The following is a 15,619-nucleotide window of genomic DNA, read 5'->3' on the forward strand; positions in this document are numbered from 1 at the left end:
TCCCTTCCTCTCCGAAATCAATAAAAATATATTAAACAAACAAAAAAGAAACCCTCCCAGGTAGACCATTCATGACAGATAAGCAATGCAACTGGGGAGTGTTTAAGCTCTAGTCAGCGTTTGATTTTGCAGTTGGAAAAAAAGTGAGGGAGCCTTTTCTGGAATGTTCCCATGGGCACTCAGCATTTGAACCCATGCTGCCCTCCTTACCACCCGGATCTAGACCTCAGCCCTTGGTGCTACAAAGCATGCCCATCAGGAGAGCCGAGTTTGGAGCGTGGCTGGCCTGGCTCAGTCGCACACAGTTGTTGCTCTCTTTCTCTCTCAGGAACACAGTGCCGGATTTTTTTACCCCCATTGGCACAATCTCCCCATATTCTCTTGCCCAACTGGCTGAGTGCTGGGTCTGGAGCCACTGAACTCAGTCTCCACCCCCTGGGTTCCCATCTTCTGATCAGATTCTCTCCCCTCCTTAACGGGAGACCCGGGGGAGGAGGGAAGGGATTGTTTTGGCTGGAATTTGACAAGGCACAGGTGGTTTTACCAGCTGCAAGTTCTTTAGTTCTTGTTGGCCGCCCACCAACTCTTGGTCTTTTCACAGTTCTTTCTGTGGTGGTGGAGGAGGAGGGGGCAGGAAGGGACAGTAGGTCCTTGATGTTGTTGTTCAACATTAGCAGCTGTCTCAGGTTGGCATTGAGTCCAGAGCTGTTCTTCAGGAGGATTTTTCTTCTTTTATTCCCCCCCCACCCCCGGCTCCCCAGTGTTCTTTCCCCGGGAGACGGAGATCTGGAGAGAACAGCCACAGACATGGCAGCTCTGCCTGCGTGGTCAGCTTGCCCAGGGCTAGAGGGCCCTGCCCCCCTTGACATATCCCCCTCGCGGTTGTTTGTGGCTCCCTGTCTCCGATCACCACTTGCAGCCTCAAATTTAGACTCCACTCGGCTGCGGGCCCCTTCACTCCCGGGCTGGTGCGAGTCCACTGACACCAGCATCGCCGCCCTAAATAGACTAAAATAATCTTCACTTCGGTGTCTCATGCGCCTCTTTCTGAGGGAATAAAAAAGGAACTCAAACCTTAAAAGCCTTTCTCCTTCTTCCTTTTCCTTTCTGAGCATCTTTTTTTATAGCAACAATGAAACGCTTGCCCGTGCCGCTCGACCTCCTTTGCTACCTGCTCACTGGCCCTTCTCAGCCTCTTTTATTTTGAAAACATTCATTGGACCCCTTTCCTGAGAGTGGTTCCGAGCCCTGCTTCACAGTCCTTCCTGCCAGGCTCCTTGATGTGTGTGGGCGCTGCCTCCCCCATTCATCTGAGCCCACAGGAAAGGGGACGCCCAAATGGCCCTTTATTGGCTAATTCCTCTCCCTCTTCTTTCCTCTGATCCTTCTGCTTTATTTCTCCTCGCCCTCCTCCCCGCTAATCATCTCATCCCTCAGCACTAGACAGACCCAGGGATCTTCGTGTGGCCTCAGCTGATGACAAGCGAGGGCTGCCTAGCAAACCTCCATAGAGCGGGGGGTGAAGCTCCAGGACCAGGTATCTTCTTCCCCTGCCCCTTCACAGCTGCACAAGGGCTGATGCCCGCCCAGTCCCTGATGAAATTGTCACACCACAACTCCCGCTCCCCCTTATCCATCACAAGCTGTCTGCATCCCTCACAGGACTGTGCCACGCCCTTCCAGCTCTGACTGGTGCTGGAAGCTCTGGGAGGCACATCTCCATAAGCCTGTGTGCGTTGAGTCAGGTTCTCCCAGCCCAGAATCGGCTCCTCCAGGGACGATAAGTCCATTAGCTGTTTAATAAAGCTTTGTTGATATTCCACGGCTTTCTGTTTGCTTTGCACACAGAGCATTTCTTTGAAACCCAAACAGCCAGCCATGAGGTGCAGAAAGATATTAAGGTGGAAGTGTGTGTGGGAGGCAAAGGTGGGGGATCAGAAATAGCAGTGGTGGGAAGGAGATGAGAAGAGGAAAGATGGAGAAGCTGTGTGCCTCCCAGACTTTCCTGAGGGAGGATCCTGGAGCTGCTACATTGGTACCTATGGATGCCTGGAGCCCCAGAGACACTCATCACCAAACATAAGTACAAACACACTTTCTGAAACCCAGTGTAAATGAGTTTGGGGTTAGCCACTGCTTTGGAGTTTCCATACCTTTTTTTTTATCTTCTTCCTTCAGTGGACATTATTTGATTTGGCCAGCACCAGCACCTTTTAAAAGCCACAGTTCTGTTTTAGATGCCACTGCAAAGTATTCATCATACTTAAGGGATGCTGCAGACACCTGTCAGTTCAATAGAGAGAATATGTATCTTTCCTGTCTGTCTCTCTTTGCTTCAGGGGCCCAGCAGTGCTAATCTTCAGCAATATTCTTTCCCCAGTAAGAGCTCACATCCAATCTGAATGCTAAATAATGTTGTCAGGAGGTTGCATGGGCACTGGTTAAGATCTATGCCCAAACTATAATGAATCTCTCTTCTACATAACTGTTACCGTGGCCAAAATTGGTGAACAGCCCATCCTCGAGGGAGCAGTGGGAGGAGACCAGAATATTATGTTGGATTCTGTCCTGGACATATCTTCAGCTAGACTCCTGGAGCAGTTTAAATCAAGGGCTGGGCTGAGCAGGCCTGAATGGCTTTCAAATGACAGATTTATGGAGGGAGGCCTAATTAGATCATGGTAATTTGTAGTACGACAGTATCTTTTGCTGAAGATCTCAAAGCAAATTTTTGCCTTGATAGGTGAACCAAACAAAGACCCACAAATGTCAAGGGAGAATCTCGATTGCACAAAATAAATCCTTGGGCAGCCCAGAATAAGAGTCACACCTTGTATTTGGAAAACATTCTATGGTTCGGCTACACGTTCATGTAATTTTGTCTCATTTCAGTTTCACAAAATTTTATGGTGGAGGTAGGAAAGGCAACCAGTACTTCCTCAGTTTTGGAGAGGGAAAACTGGAGGCATTGATTCATGGAGAGACCTGCCCAAGGTCATAGAGTCAGTATTGGGGTTGGCTTTTATATACTGCTCACATAAATGGTCAGGTTTTCTGGAGAAAAGAAATGACATGATTCTAAACAGTAAGGGAGGAAGGAAATATCGAGATACTGAGATTCTGCTCCTAATGACTTGGCAGAAAGGAGCATGGCCAAGGAGCATGAGCCACAAAGAAGCCAAATGTGGACCAGTAACAGGAGGACGGGAGATTCAAGTAGGTCAAAGGCTCCCAATGGATTGCAAACCCAAGCGTTAGGAGTATGTCAAAGCCTTGAGTTTGCACATCATGGTGTCACTTGGCAAAAACTACTGTTACATGTACGTAGCCATGAGGAGACTGTGATGGCACCCCAGTCATTTTACAACTGCCAACAGAGGTGGTGATGCCTGAAAGAGCAGGAACAACAGTGGATGGAGTTTCTGAGTAGTCTCCCCAGGGCCTCTCCATCCTAGGATCACAGAGTATTGCCTGACCTGCCTGATGAAAGTGTCCATTTCAGGTAACCATTCATTGAATTCATTGGGAATCTACTTCCTGTTGGTCTCTATCATTGAGGTTGAGGTGATGCATGCACGGATTTTGCCTTCAAGCAATTTAGCTTCCAGCAAAACATGTGCTATATAATAAGGAGCAAGGGGGAAATGGATACCATACCTATAACCAAAAAAGCTTCTCTTGGTCCCTTGTGGCCTTGCTAATTGTCATGGGCATCATTTGGGTCTGTAAAAGGGAAAGACGGAGCCTTATTCTTTGGTTTCCCCAATAGGACTCTGCACAGAGCTGCTGTTCATAAAATTTTACTTATACCCAAATGATGATTTTTCTTCTCCCTTTTGGTTTCTTGAGACCTCTTCCTGAAAAAGACCTTATTAGACAACTGACCTACACCAGTTGTTTGGGTATTTGTTTATTTTTTCTTTTCCGTCTCTCTGTCTCTCTCTCACTCTAAATATGAATTCTCTGCCATTTTGGAGAAGGAGCCAATACCTACTACTCAAAGACCCATCATTTAATGCAAACGGCAGAGGAGTTTCATTCTGTAATTCTTAAATATCGCCAGCATGTTAGGGAAAAATTTAAATGCAGTTGTGTATGTTTTAGCAAATCCAAATACATTAATTTCTAGGGAGTAAAAAAAAAAACAAGCTTCTCATTCTCAACGAGGTCACATCCTGTGGTCCTCGGCTCAGGCTTGCCCTGCCTCCTCCTTAGAATTAAACCCAAGTGGGCAGATAATGGGTGGAAGGCAGCTTTGGGGACCTGCAGAATTTTGAAACAGTCTCCCCTGACTATTCAAGCACATGGATTATGACAAAACTCACAAACTGTGGACTTGGCAGAATCTGCCAGAGCAGGAGGGGAAGGTGATAGCCTTCTCCAAAGTCAGAGGAAGGATGGGTCTTGCATAAATCACAACAAATATGCGATATGTCCTGCAAATGATATGAAAAATTAAATACAAAGAAAAGTGACGACAGGGCTTCTCAAGTGACAGAGCCGTGGAGAGGGTGAAGCGGGAGGGAGTGAGGGAAGGGGCGAGGCAGCGGGGGTGGGGGGAGGGCAGAGTGCTAAATTTGTGGAAAGAAAAACACTGATGCTATGCGTAGTCTGAAAGATGACATGTTTCCCTGGTCCAGATGGCAGTTTTTTTAGAGTTGTACTTGCATTTTCGGATTGAGCAGACTTTGCTCGGATACTGTTATCCATGTTAGAGCCTGGGGCTCGGGCTCCTGCATTCTCACCAATGCAGGTCTACACTGCTGTCCAGGTGAAGGGGTGGAGAGCCTCAGGGGGCAGCAGCTTCTGGGGACATGGAAGGGTGACTCTGGCAGCCAATCCCGCCACTCCATAAAATGGCTCCCCATCCGGATTCTCTCTGTGATTTGGAAGACAAATACCTCCACTGAGTTGTCTACGAACAGGTGCTGCAGATGGTTGGACCCTGGTTCTTACAAGCTGTGTTGGAAGCAAGGGAGGCCAGTTTACTCTCGTTCAGCCCGCTCTGTTGTGAGCTAAGGGCGGGCTCTCAGAAGATACTGAGTTATGTGTACGATAAGGGCACATAACTCCGAGGGCAGTATGGGTGATGGAGGGGTGGAGGCTGCCATGTCAGGTCTCACTGTGCGTGGATAACGTATTACAGAGAGTTGCTCCTGGGATCAACTCACTGTGCAGCTTGGAGGTGTGACTTGATTCCCTTTGCTGTAAGGCAATTGCTGGATACCTTTTTCTTAGGGAATCCCAAGCAATAGGGAACTCCTCAGCATCTGTTCTCACCTTGATATTGGAATCCAAGGGATTCCCTTCTAAGATCAAAGGACTTCCAGGGAAGCAAACAAGGGAAGGCACAAAAACGACCTTCCAGAGTGTTTTGCTTTTCTTGAGGTTTCTAGATAGTGATGGACGCCTAATGCCTTTGTTCAGAGATGTCAGCCTGTGAACCAGAGGCAGTGCTCCCTTTTGGTTTTAGTTGTCACCGGTGTCTATTTATAGTCATGGCCAAATGTGACCTCATCCTCTAGGTTCTGCAAACTCAGCAATGCGAGGCCAGGTTAGCCTGGCCACAGGTCTCAGAGGAGCACCCCAGATGCTGCAGTGTTGTCTTGTCAGCAATGCCAAGGTTTTTCTCTTTTTGCTACTCCTCAAATGCCTTTCAGCTCAGCACATTGGAGAACAAGGTGATTGGAGGAGCCGTCTTTGAAATCAGAAATAAAATGGAAGTCCCTGAATATGTACAAGAGTTGCTGATTTTTCTTTCTTTTCCTTTCCTCTTTCCTTTCTTCCCTCTCTCTCTTTCTTCCCTCCTTTAATCTTCTGCTTTTCTTTTTCTTTTTCATGTTTTTAAGAATAGAATGGAGAAAGGAAAATATGGTAAAACAATGAAGAATTGGATCAGTTTGTAATGGGAGAATCTCCCTGAGGCCATACCACTAAGAGTTTCCAGGGATTCAAAACCTGATCCTTTCTCCTAAGTACTTAAAGAGTGAGAGGTAGGCAGAAAACCCATCTGAGAAAATGACAGCTCTCATCTTGGGAGGAGCCATGGCATAAGCTCTACCGAAGGTCAGAGCCATTTCCTGGGACCCCTTCTTCATCTAGCCAGTCACCTTCTACCCATTTTCCTGGAGTTTTTCCCCTTCCAGGTGAAAAAAAAAAAGCTAGAGCTTTACTTTTTAAAAAAATATTTTTATACCCTCTGTTTGAGAAAAGCTAGAGCTTTACTTTTTAAAAAAATATTTTTATTTATTGAAAAAATTTTTGAAAGAGAGAGGAGAACATCGATTTGTTGTTCCACTTATTTATGCATTCACTGGTTGATTCTTGTACGTGCCCTGACTGGGGATCGAACTCATAACCTTGGTGTATCAGGACGATGCTTTTGCCAACTGGGCCAAGGCTCAGAGCTTTACCTTTGAAAAGAAACTCCATTTCTATGACAGTCTACTTCGTTGAAGTCCATGAAAAACATTTTTCCTCCTATTCCAAGTCTTTACTAAGCTGTTGATGGTTCCAGTGACCCCTTGCTTCATATTTCATCCAATATATATTTTTTGGAAGTGATTGAAATAGAGCATCTTCATGTCTACAAAATCAGAGGGATATGTTGATCTGGTTAATTCAGTTATAAGATCTCTGAGCCTATTGTTAAAGAGATATGAATGTTCAGTCAAGAGCTGTGGCTGTTGGCTGTACATTGATGTTGCCAGGCTGGGTGATACTGTGTGAGGCCCTGTAGGTACAGATATGGTCCCTGCCCACCAATTAACCAACACAGATTAAAGTGTAGGGCACTCGGAGAACCCCAAGAAACTTGGGAGAAAACAACATAGTACTGAAGAGAGTTCTGTAGTAATTGAGGGAAAGCCAAAGGTCTTATACTTGAGGTCAGGGCCCATGTTCTGCCTTCAACTTCTACCAGGAAACAACAATATTTAAACCACATTCATGCCATAACAAAGACATATACTGTAATGAAACCTACCTCAGTCTTTTTGGTGTGTGTTTAAACTTTAGTTTTTTAAAGATGGAAATCACCTGAAATAAAGATGAACAAAATGGAGGCGTAAACATGTGCAGGAAGAGAAGAGCAATACAAATATTCCTCTCTCACTAACATTCCCATAAACTGAAATCCCAAGCAGCTTCTTTGATTTCATTTTTGGTAATTGCAACGGAAAATTGCATCTGGGCTGACAATGTGTGTACCACGCTTCAGCCCAGCGTGCTCACAAATTGCCAAGCCATAGCACACCCCCAGCAGAAATGATGGAGAAATACTGGCAAACCTTTAAGAGCAGTGCCATTTACTGACACTACGTCCTAGAAAAAAGAAATGAACTGGAAACTGTACATCAGGGTGATCATCAATGTCAACGGAGTCCCGATTTTTCTTCTCACTCCCCCCTCCAAATAATTTGGCTTTCAAAATTGCATCTGCTGTTCTCTCTTTGGTAGATACAAAAATTATGCAGCATCTAATTGGAATTCTCCTTCTTTCCCCTTCTCCCTACCTCCTGGACCTTTGTTCATTTTGAGAAAAATCTGGATATTTAGAAGCAGTGGGAAAAGTATTACAGACAAACCTATTTCATCCAGGTGAGGAAAGAATCCATTTTTGAAAGTTAGAATATAAATATTTTAGGAAGTATTTCATTCTAAGCTGGTTTTGCTGGTCCACCTAGAACTCTTTTGGTTGTCTCCTCCAGGCTGTCAGTAACTGTGCTTTAAATAAAGAAATCCAAACTTATTTCAGTATTTATTTGAGTGAAACGTGAATACTTCTTAATGAAATAGAATTTATTTTGCATGCTCACTGGGTGGGGTTATCATATCTCTGTGATAATGAAAGATCTACAGGTAATTGGAGCTAGAAGTGGATGTTGGCCGCCAGCTTTGGATCAGTGACTCCCTGTGTCCATTAAGCGTCATCTGTGTATAAAACTAACGTCACAGGATGCTGATCCTGTAGAGGGGTCCTCATGCTTGAAAGGCTGAGGGTATGTCCCAATATTGGAACATTCAGGGTCTAATATTGGGCTTTGGCTGGGTTCACTTGAAGAATTAGGAGTCTGGTCGTCTTCATGACAAAAGGCAAACAACAACATGATATGGATATTTCCCAAATACTACACAGCAGAAGCAGGTTTTGGTGTGTATGTGTTTGTTTGTTTGTTTTGTACTTAGGCCATGTTTATACATCTGAGCCAGCTTGAAAAAACTATAGCAGTATCCACTTAATCTCAGACAATCATTTCAAACAACTATTAACTAATGCCTTTGGTGTTCTTAAGATAGACGTTGTTTGGCAAAACTCAACTATCATTCCACGTTATTCCCTATAAAGTGAATAAGGACTGAGCCTTTCTCTATTTTCTGTAATACATGGCCAATCATAGGTGTTTACTAAATGCAGTTTCATGTATTTACATGCTTTAAATAATTATACCATAGTAAAAATAACTAATCTTTACTAAAATATAGTATTGTGTGTATCTTTTTAAACATCAATCACTACTAGAATATTAAGTGGTCATGTGATAAACATTCCCATTAAGACAGGAAAACAATTGAAAAATATGCACAAAGTCTAGTGCTCTTTAATTATTCATCACTGCGCAGGAAGCCAATGTCCAGTCATCTGAATAATTATCAGTCAGCATCATCACGCTAACGTGGGTTTCTATCAATACTGAGGTTATCTTAGCTTTGCCTCGGCTGACCCTGAGTGGGCAAGGAAGACTGGCCAGGGCACACCTAATGGCTACTTGCCGTCAAGCAGCCGTGGGAAGGGCAAGTGTACTGAAGCAGGGGAGTCAATCACCGGACTCATTAACCCGGCAGCCTCCCCGCCCTCCCATGCGCTCCCCAGCCTTACAACTTGCCACCACCCTCCCTCGCTCTGATCCAAACTCACCCACATCACATCACCTTCAAGGGGCCGTGCACTTGCTCACGACACCACACTTCCTTCCCGGCCCCTGGCGAGTGGGCAGCTGAAACTTAAACGACAGTGTTTTCAAAATAAAACCTTCACTTGGCACACAGCACACACACACATACACACCTGCACTGCATGCAAATGCACACGTGTGTACACATGCAAATGCACACACACATGCCTGCACACACACTCATGCCCTGCTAAGATTCCACCAGCGTCGATGTTGTGGGCAACCCCCTCCCCACTCTGTTCATGGTTGCTAGCCCCCCTCCTCTCGGCCCCCACTTCCCCAAGCCCTTTCTCTCTGCCCAAGGACATGCACAGCCCACACTCTGAGACCCGCGGCCACTGCCTTCCCTCTCTCTCCAGCTTGGAAGCGGCAGCCTCCCATCAGGGCTCTGTTGGCCGGCCCTGTACTGTACTTCATTAGGCAGCTCTATTTAATGGTTTCAACAAAAGCCATCATTTTAGCCCAACTGCCTTGACTAAATTAAAATTTCCAATCTCTGTTTTAGTGTTCTGCAACTGATGTATACACAAGCAAAACTGGTCAACATCTGCCAGGGGGTTGGCCAAAAGTTCCGTAAAGATGTCCTTCGCATTTCTGAAGCATGTGCAAAGTAACAGCGTCCTTATCCTCCCGAGAGCTCTCAGGGTTTTACTTCGCCATTTGTTCAAACACACTTGCGCTGCGTCGAAGCCATCCAGTTCATTCTCCCCTTGGTTGCCGTTTTATCTGTAGTGTCATTTTGAGTAATTGGGGTATGGTAGCTGATCAACTTACAGGTTTCTCATTGGCAGGAAGGGACCATATTGGCACCAAGAAAGAATATGATGGGTCCTCTCGGTGCATAAGCAAGTGTCCCTCTCTTGCACTTGGCTACCCAAGGCCATTAGGAAATCAGCTTCCGAGAGCCTCCAAGTGTATATGTCTTCAGGCTTCCCAGGCCGAGGGGGGCACCTATAGGAGAAACACCGCAAACCAGTGCGGAAAGATGGTCAATGTACACATTTAGCCAGTGATCTGTGAAAGTTTTTGAATTAGTTTTTAAAGCTTTGTTAAGACCAGAACGCACAGATGTTGAAAACAAGTTCAGATGTAGCGACAGATGGTATTTGATTATGAAGCAGACTGTTCATATAATACAAAGATGCTGCTTCTGCCATACACAAGTAACTGCAGAGAGTGCCGCAGAAATGTTGGAAGGCAGGCGGTTCGAGAGGGTCTTTGTGCAGCAATAACTTTCCCATTTTCCAGCAGTGCTAGAATTGGGATAGCCTCCCCCTTTTCTTTGCATTCAGGGCCTCTCTCTGCTCTTCCACACTCCGCCTCACTTTCCAGCCTCTTTTACACCAGCCTCAAATCTCCCCTCTCCCTTTGGTGAACTGTCTTACCCCACCATCCTGTCTTTCACAGCAAGGCATCAGACAGTAGGCGTACGGCCTCATCAGAGGCAGGCCTGTGCCCAAAGCTAGGGGCACATAGGAAGCGATTGCCAGTGCTCCCACCGTCTAAGCAAAAAGACTTCTCAGTGTTCACACTTTGCCATGAGAACTCCACCCTGAAGCAGAAGCCAGGACCATGGCTTCCAAGGTGCCGCCACACCTGTGCTGAGGTTGCTGGCACAGCATGAGCACCGTGGAGACTCAGCTGCCCCTCCTGTAAAATGGGGAGAACACTCACCCTGCTTCTCTCTTCGGGGTGCTGGGACGATCATACAGATGCCGCCTTAGAAAGTGTCTTGAAAAAATACAAAGTGCTGTTCATACGCATGCGATTGTCATTGTCAAGGTCGGAGAACGGGAGAGTGTGGGCTCTTAGGTTGAAAGGTGAAATTACCCTATGCGTTGGGAGTTCTGAATCAGAAATCCATTCTCTTTCTTCCGTGTAGGTCCTAGAAAAATGCTGTAGTATCAGACGTGATTATTAAACGATGTGAGGCCATAAGAACCACAGATGGTTATTTTATGTTTACAAACTGGGGACTTTTGTGGCTCAGTGACTTTGAGATCATGGTGCCATGAGATCCTGGGATAATGGTTTCGCGTTGGAGTTTCTGAGTGTAGACACGCTTAGAAAAGAATGTGATTCGACAGCCTCCATTCCCGCCTTCTTCAGAATCCAAGCGTTTAAGTCTAGCTGAGTTACCACTTCCAAAGCTTTTCATGGCTTTATCAGTGCTCTTTCTCAACACAGTTGTGCCCTGATCTGTGTGACGGTGTAGCTGTGGGTAAGAGAGGGACAGGGGTAGGCGGGGGTGGGGAGGCGAGGGCAGCCTCAGCATAGTCTCATTCCTGCCGGACTTGACTCACAAGCCACTGCCTGCCCCTGCACTTCAAGATTCTTGTTTTGAAGGGCTGACTATGTGTGAAATAATATTTAACCAACACAGATGAGCCATAGGAGATGAGAGAAAGAACCAGCGTGCCAGGATGTTTGGGAGAAGATTTTGAGAAAGTGTCCGTGGGGAAGGGGTGTGGGTAGAGTAGTTCTAGATGGGTTCAGGGTGGAGGAGGGTGAAGGGGACAGAGAGGAGTTTTCGGGTGTCCTGGGGTGAAGGGCCAGCTTCGATGTTTTATATGCTGCTCCTACCAAAACCATTTTTGTTAACTTTATTGGTTTACTGGTAAAAAAAAAAAATCAACCTAGTTTCATTGAAGGTAAAGCTAGTAATGATGGTATCCTATATAATAAAGAGAGAATATGCTAATTAGACCGAACGACCATCCGGATGACCTTCCAGACGAAGCTGGGGCTGTGAGGGCCAAGGCAGCCGGGGCTGCGAGGGCCGAGCCCCTTGCACGAATTTTGTGCATCGGGCCTCTAGTGTTATCATAAATGTCTGGGGCTTCATTTGCCAATAAGAAAACAGAGTTTGAGTCTCTCTTCGGTGCCATAACTGGGAGGCATGGTTGCTTGGAACCAGGCTGGTGGATCCTCTCTTTGAGTATTGCGTTGAGTATTAACCATTTCAAGACCCTTTAAGTGAAGATATGCAAGCCCTTCAGAGGTACACACCACTCATGAGCATTCACACTGCCAGCTCTGAAAGAGACTATGTTAACCCATGAAAACTACAAATAACAGTGAACTTGATGAGCAGAAATAATACCTGTGTGCTGGTGAATTGATGCCCTTAGGTTGAAGAGCTTCATTAAGACACACAGTTCCAAATCCAGAGCTGAGGGGTAGGAGGGTGTTTGGCCCTGGCTCAGGCTCTCTTCCCTGTCCTTTCTCTGCCAGCTGTTTTTCATGATGATTCATCACATCTTCACACCCTGCCCCCACCCCAAACCACCATCACCCCTACATTGAGCGCCAGAATCTCTAAAGGAAGTATTTCGGTCACCTTGGCTAGGACTATCTCTGAAGAAAGGAGATGTAAACAGCTTAATCTTCCCAAGTGGACCTGATTTGTGTGTCCTACTTTTGGGTAAATTGCTCCTGTAAAAGTGACAGCACCCAGCCAGCCTAGGCCAAGACTCCTGCCCATAGAAACTATAAGATAATGAAGTTGTGTTGCTTTAAGCACTAAATCTGTGGCAATTTGTAACGCAGCCATAGAAAGCTAATACACATTGCAATATTTTATTATCAAATAGTAATAACTACTCCCTTTATGGTGTTTACTGTGTAATTGGCTTTGTTCTAGGGTATTTATACACATTCTTTTAATTCCCACAACAATCTTGTGATGGAGATAGTTTAAGGACTGTTTTAGAGATGAAAAAGCCAAGGTTCAGGTAACTTGCTTGCGAGCTCTGAATAAGGGATGGAATGAGGTACAGTGGGGCCTTGACTTACGAGTTTAATTCGTTCCGAGACCGAGCTCGTTAAGGAGCTCGTTAACTCAAATTACTCTGTCAACTCAATGCAAAAAATCCGCCGAGAGACAGCTGGTATCTCAAAAAACTCGTTAGTCGGGACACTCGTAAGTCAAGGCCCCACTGTATGTTTATTGATTTTAGAGAGACAGGAAGGAAGAGAGAGAGAAACATCCATGTGAGAGAGAAACATCGATTGGTTGCCTCCCATACACACCCCAACTGGGGTCAAACCCACAACCTTGGTTTGGTAATATATCGAGATCCTGCTACATGCTTGAACTTCCCACTTCTCCCTCTCTACTCCCATCTCTGCAAAGTGCTTGGGGAACCCAGCCCATCTCCTGTCCCTGGGTGCCACACCTGCCTTCAGAGATACATGCCTCCTGGGTTGAGATTCCCAGATCTGTGACACTTTAGGCCTCAGGCGTTCTTTATAAGAGCAACCATATTTGGTGCCTATAACCCCCTATGAGACACTGCCTTTGACATTGTAATATGTATTCGTTTTCCATATTGGGTGAGTTTCCCACACATTTCATGGTACAGTGTGTAACAACACGGCATAGTGCATACATCAGAGGGCTTTTGAGTCATATATTTGGATTTAACTTTTGGATTTCTTGAGACCCCTACTTACCACCACTTAACCTAGCTCTAGTCTAGCATGTAGAAGACACTTATTAAAGTTTGTCAAAAAAAGGGGGGGGGAGTTAAGAAAAATACTCATGATGATGATGTCAGCGAAATGGTGGAACAAGAATAAGCCTCAGGCCTTATTCCCCCACAGAGACATTGATTTAGCAACAATACACGGTCCCAAAGCATTTACAAGAACTCAACAACTTAGTTAACAACTTAAACTCAACGCCAAGAATTGGAAGTCCAGATTGTTGCGGACCAGAGACTGTGCAATAGAGACAGGCAGCAGCATGATCCTCCGTATTGACGCATGGTCTTTGGAAGATGCTCCGCAAATTCAGCCAACTACCTAGAACTTGAAGAAAGCCCGGGCATCTCTGAAGACTAAGGGCTCCGAGAGGCTAGGATCCCATCTCCTGTCCCTGGGTGCCAAGCCTGCCTTCAGAGACACATGCCTCCTGGGTCGAGATTCCCAGAGCTGTGGCACTTTAGGCCTCAGGCGTTCTTTTCAAGAGCAACCGTATTTGGTGCCTATAACCTTCTATGAGACACTGCCATTGACATTGTAATATGTATTCGTTTTCCATGCTGGGTGAGTTTCCCACAAATTTCGTAGTACAGTGTGTAACAACACGGCATAGTGCATACATCAGAGGGCTTTTGAGTCATATATTTGGATTAAATTTTTGGATTTCTTGAGACCCCTACTTACCACCACTTAACCTAGCTCTAGCATGTAGAAGACACTTGTTAAAGTTTGTCAAAAAAAGGGGGGTAGGGAGTTAAGAAAAATACTCATCATGATGATGTCAGTGAAATGGTGGAACAAGAATAAGCCTCAGGCCTTATTCCCCCACAGAGACATTGATTTAGCAACAATACACGGTCCCAAAGCATTTACAAGAACTCAACAACTTAGTTAACAACTTAAACTCAACGCCAAGAATTGGAAGTCCAGATTGTTGCGGACCAGAGACTGTGCAATAGAGACAGGCAGCGGCATGATCCTCCGTATTGACTCGTGGTCTTTGGAAGATGCTCCGCAAATTCAGCCAACCACCTAGAACTTGAAGAAAGCCTGGGCATCTCTGAAGACTAAGGGCTCCGAGAGGCTAGGAGGCAGCTGGTGTCATTCCTAATGATGCTTGAAGGAACTTGCAGGTGGATATACCATGGTCCATCAAGATAAATATAACCCTGATGGCTTGGGTTCCCCTCGTCCAGAGAAATTTAGGGCTTTCAGTGTATACAGTCCCATACTTTGCAGTAACACATTTTCTTCCATGCATTTTGTTTCTCTGACTTACATTAGGGCAAAGTTTAATACCATTGTATTATGAGTGTTTGCAATTTTTCTTCTTTCCCCTGTTTTCTAAGAGGGAATGTATGCTGCCTCTGGTGACAGCTCTCAGGATCTCCTTTGGTGTAGAAAATTGGGTGATGGGCATATGACAGAGAAGGCAAAAGAAACCTGAGTGTCGTAGCCCAGATAATGTGGTCGTTAGAGCACAAAACTCTGGAGCCAGAAAGACAAGGTTTAAATCTCACCTTCACCACTTACTAGCTGGGTCATCTTGGGCAAGTACTTTCTAAGTCTGTGTTCTCATGTATGGGGTATAATAATAGTATCCACCTTCCATGATTTTGAAGATTAAACGAGTTGATAGATTAAAGTGGCTGGAACAGTGCCTGGCACGCTGTAATTCCATACAAGTATTCGCTGTTATTACCATTCACAGAGTAAAGCACTGGAAGACATTGGGGAGGAAAATAGGAGTTGAGAGTTGGTGAGTTTCAGGGAGTTGATGCTGCCTTGTGGGAGGTTTTAGAAGGAGCAGAAATGGAGAAAAGGAAGTTTTTAGATGTTTGTTGTGCTCGAAGACTTCACTTTGTCTTGTAGTATTTTTATGTAGAGATTATGTAAAGACTTGGAATGCTTTTCATTTCTTTATTGTTTCAAGAGCAAATTTCCCTAAATGTGCTACTGGGCATGTTAAATTGAAACGTTCAGTGGATACCCAAATGGAAATGTTGACTAGACAATTGGATGTAAGAGTCTGGGAGATCATCCAGCTTAAGCTACACATTGGGAGTTGTCAGTATAGATGGTATTTCAAGCCACGAGCCTGGAAAAGATCATTTGGAGGTTGTGCATAATGGAGAGAAGTCTGCTAACAGCTCCTGGGTGCTCCTGGTCCTACTACTGGT

The sequence above is a fragment of the Myotis brandtii genome, unplaced genomic scaffold (assembly GCF_000412655.1).
Source record: "Myotis brandtii unplaced genomic scaffold, ASM41265v1 scaffold197, whole genome shotgun sequence".
NCBI lineage: Eukaryota > Metazoa > Chordata > Mammalia > Chiroptera > Vespertilionidae > Myotis > Myotis brandtii.